Source organism: Cyprinodon tularosa, unplaced genomic scaffold (genome assembly GCF_016077235.1).
Source record: "Cyprinodon tularosa strain WSP-4 unplaced genomic scaffold, ASM1607723v1 ctg177, whole genome shotgun sequence".
Classification (NCBI taxonomy): Eukaryota; Metazoa; Chordata; class Actinopteri; order Cyprinodontiformes; family Cyprinodontidae; genus Cyprinodon; species Cyprinodon tularosa.
The window spans coordinates 1,790,178-1,800,567 of NW_024038589.1; the positions used below are offsets into that span (position 1 = coordinate 1,790,178).

A 10,390-nucleotide genomic window follows, 5' to 3' on the forward strand; every position below is an offset into this window, starting at 1 on the left:
AGAAACAACGAAAGAAAAATGTCTGAGGACTTCAGTGTTGAGGAAGAGCATGAGTTCTTTGCCGAGCTGAATGCGCTGGTTTGGTCTGCCGGCTTCCGTAGAATTGTGAGCGCGCATGGGGGCGCTATTAGGAAATCCTATACACTACTGTTTAGGCTCTAAAACGTTCTAAATGACTTCGTTTCGAGTAAATTCTGGATGCTACCCACTCAGGACACTTGGATTACATTGGACGAGCAGTATGGAGGAATATTGACAAGTTTTTGTGGACTTTTGTGGACCTTTCTGTCTCGGGCGCCATAGACCTCCATTATTTGAATGTCAGCAGACAGCAAGAAGTCTCCCACATCTCCAGATGCATTTGAGATATCAAAAAAGTACTCCAGAGTGTTGTTCAGCATGGAGGTGAGTAGAAAATGAAGGCTAATCATGTTTTGGGTGTACTATTCCTTTAAGGCCACTGAATTTTTTTTAAAAAGTTAACTGATTTTTCAATTTTATGTCAGTTTAATATGGGGAAAAAAGTCAGAATTCTGACTTTAATCTCAGAATTTTGACTTTTTTTCCCATACTCAACTGAAATAAAATTTAAAAATCAGTTAAACTTTTTTTTTTTTTTTTTTCCAGTGGCCCTAATCCTCTTTCATATACACTCTAGTTTCTTTGCATTTCATCCTTAAACACCATACTGCCTCCACGTTTAAGCATCAGGATGATGCGCAACTACGGAAATCAGGTGGTTGCACATAGATTATTGATGTAAAAGTCATTGATTTAACTGCATGTTACCCAGACTTCTCTTTTCAAAAATGTATACTTCAACAATAAGCAAAAAATCAAAGCATAACAACAAAAGAAAAACTAGCTCACCAATCAGTTTTCAAGGATAGCCCTTCCCCTTACATACCATAATCAAACATACATTATTCTAATGTAAGGCAACAAACTTGAATTTAGTGTGAGTGATAATATACACCAGCTGGACTACAGAGGATAGAAAGCTTTAAGTAATCAAAGCTGGGTTTTGTTTTAACACAGGTTAATATCAGATATCAAGACAGTAGCCTGATATAAACAGGAAGTCAGTGTCAAGTTTCTGCTTGAAAACAGGTGACAGGTGAAAGTGATATTAGAGCAGGGAGACTGAGGAGGCTGCAGAAGGATGTAGATAACATAGCAGAGAAATTAGGTTGTCAATCAAGATTTGCCAAAAGCAAAAGGAAATCCAAACTTCCTTAGCAGCATCTTTTGGTTAGCCAGTTTAGCATCACCTCTGAAATTAGACTGAGACAAGCTGAAGCCTGCTGCTGTATGTTAAACCTGGTTTGTTCCAATATAATAAACATTACTTGGCTGCAGCGTGTTTCTGCCACTCAGCAATTAGGAGAGCCGCATTTTATCACAAGTAGATTAAAAAAATGTTGCATTTGCTTTAATGACCATTTGTGTACATAGCACTTACCTCTGCTACAGTCTTCGGGGTCTTATTGCTAGCTGTGTGGCAGGCTAGGCGGAGGTAAACAGTAACGCAGCCTTGTGGCTCGTGCTTCTGCCTGCTAACTGTTAGCTTACGGCGCTTAATGTTTATTAATGTCCCGTGGTATGAAGTGTTTGGCGCGAGGCTGATGATGATACGCGCTGTCCGCCAGCCCGGCGACGTCGCTTCGTTGAAATATTACAGTTTGAAAGAAGACAAAGTTAAAATTGAAAGCCTCGAATTTTGTTTCGTTCTCTGTTCTCCGTTTCTCAAAAATAAATGTGATGTAGATGCGAACAACCAACGCGTCTGCACTCCTCTGCCAGCAGCTCGACGAGGTACACGTAAGGGCTGTCGAAGGACACGCACCTTTCCGGTTAAAATGTCTTCTTCTTCTTCTTCTTATGGGGTTTTATGGCGGTTGGCAGACTTGTGAATTGTGCATTACCGCCACCAACTGATATGGAGTAAAGCAAGAAAACAGAAAACGATTCACCCCCCCCCCCCCCAAAAAAAAAAAAAAAAAAAAAAAAAAAAAAAAAAAAAAAAAAAAAAAAAAAAAAAACCTGTGTAACTTAAACCAACATAATACTAAATCACATTTGCCCATATAATTTTTAATTTACTCTAGGTCATCTTAACTCTGCCAGTTTCTGATGGTCCCATCGGTCCTCCCATCATACTTCCAACCATCTCCCAGTTCAAATCTTTAATGTCCAGATATTTTTCTGCAGCCTTCACTATTATTTTGATTTTTTCCGTTTTTTTTGTTGTCTGTGCAGTACAATTAATTACTTCTACCATGAAAAGAACAAAATTTGTCTTTTTAACAATAAGTGAGTCTTCATCAATTTTTTGATTCTCTAGAGGTTTGGAATTTGCCGTGTGTTGAACTGTAGGTTTGGGTTTTTCTGACTGAGATGGGATCCTTTTTGCAGCTTCAGCGTAGGTTATTCCGAGCTCAAATTTCATTTTTTTAATTTCCTCAGACCTTTTGCTTGCTTCACAGCCGCGATAGGCAGCAGTATGTTCTCCACCACAATTACAGCATTTTATTTTAGCTTCTTTTCCACATTTTCCGTACTCATGTTCTCCTGCACACCTTCCACACCTCTGTTTCCCTTTACAAACTGCTGCAATGTGACCGAATTTTTGGCATTTGAAACATCTCAATGGTGGAGGATTGTAGATTTTGACATTATAGCTTATGTAACCGATGAATACTTTGCTTGGTAATTGCTCTTCCTCAAATTTAATTAGCACTGATAAACTGTCAGATCTTTCTCCGTTTCTTGTTGTTTTTAACCGTTTTACTTCTTTTACTTTTGCACCGCTTATGTTTTCCAGAATCTCTTTTTCAGAAATTTTTAGAGGAACTCCTCCAATGACTCCCCTGCTGATCTTTTTGTTCTCCATTAGGCTGCACTGAACTCTTATCCCGTCAATTTTGTTGATCCGTATTGCTTTGCCTTGCTGGGCGCTGTCTCTGCAGTTAATTAGCAGGTCTCCACTGTACAGAATTCTGGCACCTCTGACTTCTCCGACAAGTTTATTGATGGTTTTTGTTAAGTGAACCGGATTCCAATTTGTAAAAGAGTCTGCCTGATTAACGACTTTGAATATGACTTTGAATTCATTTTGTTGTGCTGTGGAATGTATGGAATGATCATCACTGGATTGTTCTGAACTAGATTCCCCTTGAACTGATCTCTGTTTTTTCCGCTTTTTCTCATTTTTTGATGTTGCTATCTTCCAACCTTCATTGTCACTATTTCCCTCTTCCATCCCACAAGAATCGCTTCCTGTTTCCTCACTACTCACGGCCCAAGACATTTCTCCATAAGCAGCTTCAAAACACGCGCCATGCACCAAACGACCATCCACATGCCCAAAAAGTTGTGTCTGTGCGCGTGTCGTTTTAAGACAGTCACGTGACCACCACAGGACCGGTTAAAATGTCACATTTGTCGAAAGAAGAAGAAACGATACGACAGCGTGTCGGCCATGTTGTGAGTGGCATGTTCCTATTCTAATGAATGATTGGACTAGAGAAGTTCCAAATATCTAATTAATATTATTTTTATGAAGCTATATACATCATATTTTAACATACAATACGTATTATTGCAGTTGCATCACAAATTGTTATTTTGATAACCACTGTTATAAATAAAACATAAATAAAAAAATGTACTCTTACCTTAATAACATAGTAAAGAACACAAACTAGGCATTTGATTTAGTTTTAGCTTAATAGCTTAACATATTTTTCAGTGTAATTATTCATTTTTTTTCTAAATATGGATATTCTTATACATATATACAGGCATGGGCAGGGCTGGAGCTAGATGGGGGGCCAGGGGTGGCCATGGCCACCCTTAGCCAATCATTGGCCACCCCTATGGCCACCCTACCATTTTTTTTCACTCTAATACAGACAGTGGCTGCAGTAATACTCTCAAGTGGAATATTCAAAACATTTAACATTTTCATACATTAACAATTACTTGACAACAAAAACACAGTGGTTAACTATACAAATTAAAATACTAACATTAAAGATGATAAGTACATAATTCATGCTCTTTCCATAACTAGATTTTGAGTTTCATGGGGAAAATGATGTGTCTGCAAGTCATCTAGGAGTCTTCAGTGAAATCATAGATACATAACTATTTAAATAAAAACTTATTAAATAATCAATTTATGTAAACATTAGTATTTGTAAATGTCAATTTTATCCAGAATGATTGTTGATAAAAGTAGGCAAGTAAAAACAATGGAAAAGATGTTCGCCCCAGAACTCAAACCTGAAAGGATTTTATCCACTATACCTTTTATCTAGAAAGCACGAATGTTGAAATATATGTGTCTATTTGTTAGCAAAGGTTGTAGGAAAGTATAGTTTGTCTTTATTTAGAAAATATGGATGTTTTGCTCTTTAATTTTCCTGTTGGAAGAGTGTAGATTATTCCTGAGGTTCTGGTGCCAGCCCTCATGGTACATTGGTTATTGCCTGGCCAGACTAATAAACATTTTCTGGCTACACCTCTGGGCATGGGAAAACAATAACTCTAAATTTTGTAGTTAATTTTAATATCAAGTACATTTACAGATGGATCTGTTTGGACTAACATAAAAAAAAAACAATTATAGCTCATATGATTCTAATTCCAGATCTAATATCTATCATGTGCTTCCACGTTTTCCACTGTGGAATGTTTAGTAGTGGGGAAATTTAAAAGATGGTCTTATTGTTAAGGAATGCACTTTTCTAGAGTTTTCTAGAGCGTTTTCTGAGCGTTTGAGGGATTTTATGCTGCTATGGAAGTAAGTGAACACTTAAAATCAAGCACGTGATAAGATGCATCATTCTTCTTTGTTTCAAGAGAGTAAATACTTTTTTACTATTACTATTACTATACTATTTTTGTGATAGTAAGTTTGAATGACTTGAATGATGAATACCAGCCCATATGTCTTATTTTTTCCAATAGCAGAGCAAGGCCATTTTCCCCTGCTCAGCGATCCTCTGCATTTCCTGGCTGGACATGACAAGGTCATGTGATATGCCCCAGTTTAATTTACATTTTTTACATTTTATTTTTTTCTGTTGGATTGTTGTTGTTTTTTACCTACTGGATTGGGACAGATTTTTGCTCAGTAAATCTTAGTGTTTTTTTTCACATTACCTAAAAAAAAATCCATCCAGAAAGTGGCAAATAACACTGCCACAGTCATGTCTGGATGTAGTGTACATGTGTTGTAGAAATGATGAACGATTACATAACAATTTTATAATATTCAAAAAATAACTATAAAGGTTTACTCTTGGTATTTATGATTTTTATATTGGCTTGTAAAAAAAATAAAACATCTAATTTTGTTTGTTTGCTTCACAAAGAAAGGTATTTTTAATAATTTTGTAGACAATATCTTCTGGTAGTAGCAGGTAGACAGTACATGTTGGCCATCTAGAGGGACAGATGTGCAATTGCAGCTCCAATGGTGCAATTTAAAATACAGGTGCTGGTCATAAAATTAGAATATCATGAAAAAGTAGATTGATTTCAGTAATTCCATTTAAAAAGTGAAACTTGTATATTATATTCATACATTACATACAAACTCATATATTTCAGATGTTTATTTTGTTTAATTTTGATGATTACAAATGACAACAAATGAAAATCTCAAATTCATCATATCAGAAAATTAGAATATTGTGAAAAGGTTCAAAATTGATGGCCCCTGGTGCCACACTCTAATCAGCTAATTAACTCAAACCACCTGCAAAAGCCTTTAAATGGTCTTTCAGTCTAGTTCTATAGGCTACACAATCATGGGGAAGACTGCTGACTTGACAGTTGTCCAAAAGACGACCATCGACACCTTGCACAAGGAGGGCAAGACACAAAAGGTCATCGCTAAAGAGGCTGGCTGTTCACAGAGCTCAGTGTCCAAGCACATTAATAGAGAGGCGAAGGGAAGGAAAAGATGTGGTCGAAAAAAGTGTACAAGCAAGAGAGATAACCGCACCCTGGAGAGGATTGTGAAACAAAACCCCTTCAAAAATGTGGGGGAGATTCACAAAGAGTGGACTGCAGCTGGAGTGAGTGCTTCAAGAACCACCACACACAGACGTATGAAAGACATGGGTTTCTGCTGTCGCATTCCTTGTGTCAAGCCACTCTTGAACCACAGACAGCGTCAGAAGCGTCTTGCCTGGGCTAAAGAGAAACAGGACTGGACTGCTGGTGAGTGGTCCAAAGTCATGTTCTCTGATGAAAGTAAATTTTGCATTTCCTTTGGAAATCAAGGTCCCAGAGTCTGGAGGAAAAGAAGAGAGGCACTTCATCCACGTTGCTTGAAGTCCAGTGTAAAGTTTCCACAGTCAGTGATGGTTTGGGGTGCCATGTCATCTGCTGGTGTTGGTCCATTGTGTTTTCTGAGGTCCAGGGTCAACGCAGCCACATACCAGGAAGTTTTAGAGCACTTCATGCTTCCTGCAGCTGACCAACTTTTTGGAGATGCAGATTTCATTTTCCAACAGGACTTGGCACCTGCACACAGTGCCAAAGCTACCAGTACCTGGTTGAAGGACCATGGTATCCCTGTTCTTAATTGGCCAGCAAACTCTCCTGACCTTAACCCCATAGAAAATCTATGGGGTATTGTGAAGAAGAAGATGCAATACACCAGACCCAACAATTCAGAAGAGCTAAAAGCCACTATTAGAGCAACCTGGGCTATCATAACACCTGAGCAGTGCCACAGACTGATCGACTCCATGCCACGCCGCATTGCTGCAGTAATACAGGCCAAAGGAGGCCCAACTAAATACTGAGTGCTGTATATGCTCATACTTTTCATGTTCATACTTTTCAGTTGGCCAACATTTCTATAAATCCTTTGTTTTTATTGGTCTTCAGTAATATTCTAATTTTCTGATATGATGAATTTGAGATTTTCATTTGTTGTCATTTGTAATCATCAAAATTAAACAAAATAAACATCTGAAATATATGAGTTTGTATGTAATGTATGAATATAATATACAAGTTTCACTTTTTAAATGGAATTACTGAAATCAATCTACTTTTTCATGATATTCTAATTTTATGACCAGCACCTGTATGTGTTCATCTGTGTATCCCCAGTCCTAGGGATACACAGATGAATTATCTTATGTTAACTATTTCATGTAGTCACTAAAAGTAATATTTTTTATTTTTCGTTATCATTTTTTTTATTATTATTGAGTCTTATTGTTTTGGTTGGTACTTGGTTGGTGCAGTTGTTATTTTTCATTTTAAATTATAATATGGTTAAGGTTACTAAAATGAAGAGTATTTGTTGACATCAGTGATGATATAATTATAATTGATATGATTATTATCATAGGGCTGCACATGGCAGCACTGGGTAGCACTGCTGCCTTGCAGCAACAAGGTTCCAGGTTTGATTCCCAGGGTATTTCTGCATGGAGTCTGCATGTTCACCCTATGCATGCGTGGGTTCTCTCCGGGTACTCCGGCTTCCTCCAAAAATCCCAAAACATGACTGTTGAGTTAATTGGCTTCTCTAAATTGTCCTTAGATGTGAGTGTGTGCATGGAATTAAATTTTTTTTTTTTTGTCCTTTTTTTGTCCTGTGTGTCTCTGTGTTGCCCTGTGACAGACTGGCGACCTGTCCAGGGTGGACCCCGCCTCTCGCCCATTGACAGCCGGAGATAGACACCAGCACCCCTCGCAACCCCAGCAGGGGTATGCATGACTGTTATCATTTTCCATGTTTTCATGACAGAGAAGTATATAAGAATGTGTATATATTTAGATATATATGGAATATATACCTAAATATATAGACTGTTCTACTGTTCTACTTACATTGCAGTGTCCATATAATCTGTAATACTCCCTGCATAATTATAATAAAGTTATTTATATGCATAAAGCAAGCGGAACACTATGGCGATAGCCGTACTGCTCCACTTGTGAAAGTAAAATCTGTTGGGCTCTTTTTGGCATCATGACAATTATTATTATTGTCCACATTGCCAGACAGGAGACTGTTAAAAAATAATACTTTATTAATCCCAGAGGAAAATCCCAGTGGGAAATTGAGTTTCGGGGCATCTCATCGAAGAAGACAAAAACACATAGACTGACAGACATTACCTTAAATGTTTTTAATTATCATTAAGCATTAAGAACCATTAAGAAAAGTAAATGCTTAAGAAACATAAATCTGTGTGTTTTAATCTATTTGATAACTTTCAATAATGAACCAAGTTACAGAAATTATTATTTTTTATTAAGGAAAATATTAAGTATTTAAAAAATTCATATTTGGATATGATTGTATTTTAATTCCAAAATGCAGATTTAATGTTTACACTAAATTAATCTGACCCCAAGTTATTTATTTGGCCCTCTTGACCCCAGAGAAGAAGACTGAAAGGAAGCACTTCACCCCCGTTTTTCTCTTTGTTTACTGACCCCTTGGTTGAGGAAATATAACAAAACAATGAACTGACGGGAGCAACCAGAGCCTAGGAACAACACCAGATAGAACTATTTGATATTGTTATGTAAACAAACAATTAACAGAGCTATCTTTTTCCAAAATCGGACAGAGTTGCCCAGCTTGAGACAGAAATCAGATTACATTAACATCAATAAAAGAAAAAGAATCGATATTGACACAGAACAATCACACGAGAGAGAGGCAAATAAAATTGAAGATCTATAAATTATCCTAGAATTATGATTATTTAATTTTGATTAGTCTGTTAATGTAATAAACTACACTACTTTCTTCAGCATATGGATAGGCATGAAGGAGGGTCCACAATTATTCAGGCTTCAGTCAAAAGAAATTTGGTTTATCTGGTTTATTAAAAAGCCTGAAGTCAAGCAAAAAAAAAAAATAATAATAATAAAATAAAAAATTGTTGTTAAAAATTATGTAGGGCCAAGCTATACAGAACACTTTAATGCTGCTGAGATGGATATCATACTGAAGCTCTCCAGCTTATCATATAGATGGAAAACAGAAGGAGTTTAAGCTGTTATCAACATTAGGAAACTCTGGGAGACAAACATCACAACATATTATGACATCAGCAAAAACACAAATATTATGGACTATCATAATAAGGAACTATAGACTAGAAAGGGATCCTGAACTGTTGGCCCTTAAGGTTCAACCTGCCAAGGACAATAATGGTGCTGTTCTACTCCTCCATCATTGAGTCCATCTTCACCTCCTCCATCACCATTTGGTGCGCTGGTGTCACCACCATGGACAAGGGCAAACTGCAGCGTGTCATCTGGTCTGCAGAGCATGTGATTAGCAACAATCTTCTATCTCTACAGAATCTACAAGAACAGTTTCTTCTCATCCGCTACCAGCCTTATCAACAAGGCCCAGAGCACCCCCCCCCGCCCCTTTGATTCTGAAGATGGGTTTTTTACACCGCAACAAACAGGATACATCACAGCGGAAACAGTTGATACACAGGAGTATATACGTACGGAAGAGGAATAGGGCCACTAAAAAAACTAAAAAGTTAACTGATTTTTAAATTTTATTTGAGTATAATATAAGAATAAAAAAATCAGAATTCTGACTTTAATCTCAGAATTCTGACTTTTTCTCAGAAGTTTGACTTTAATCTCAGAAATTTGGATCGTAATGTAGATGGGCACCACGAAAGAAGAGATGTGGGAGCACTTAGATTCACTGAAAAAGATGTGACTTGTATGAGAGGGCCAGTAACACATTGGGGAAAAATGAGAAAATAAGCCAACTTTTTACGTGTCCCCGGTGGTGCTATTTCATTAATGGAAAGCCAGAAGGTGATTAAAACAAGAGAGCTATTCTTTAAAACAGACATTGCTGCAGCTTGGTGCTAACATGTTTGTTAGCTGTCAGAATTAAGAGAGAAAAGCCAGAATTCATAGAAAAAAGCCAAAATTCTGAGATTAAAGTCGGAATTCCGACTTTAATCTCAGAATTCTGATTTTTTTTCCCCATATTAAACTGAAATAATATTTAAAAATCAGTTAACTTTTTAAATTTTTTCAGTGGCCCTAATCATCTCCCGTATATAGCGGTTTACCTACCATAGACATAATAATAAGTGGATCGGGTTGTCTATTGAGACAACGGGAAATGGGAAAACCCCAGTTTCCATAAGATCTGTCTAACAATGGTAAGGACCAACTACTAATTAAATGTAATCATAACATTAAAAATAAAAAATAAAATCGAGGCTTTCCCTTTAACTTAAGGTAGGATGGGAGGCAGTGCATCATTATTCTGTTAAGAACCCCAATAATCCTTTTAGAACGCACTGATCTAATGTGATCTAATCTGATTCTGATAAGCCCACTGCCTGCTTCCCCC

General features: G+C 37.0%; 1 protein-coding gene across 2 annotated transcripts in view; it reads right to left on the minus strand.

The window, feature by feature from the left end:
- Positions 1–1,832, minus strand: part of osbpl8 (oxysterol binding protein-like 8) — an 84,538-nt gene extending 82,706 nt beyond the window's left edge. Inside the window, exon 1 of one of the 2 annotated variants that reach the window (XM_038281879.1) lies at positions 1,463–1,832. The gene's annotated coding sequence lies outside the window, so the exon portion shown is untranslated. The remainder of the gene's footprint in view (positions 1–1,462) is intronic. The other variant, XM_038281881.1, reaches the window with a different exon arrangement.
- Between the last annotated feature and the right edge of the window lie 8,558 nt (positions 1,833–10,390).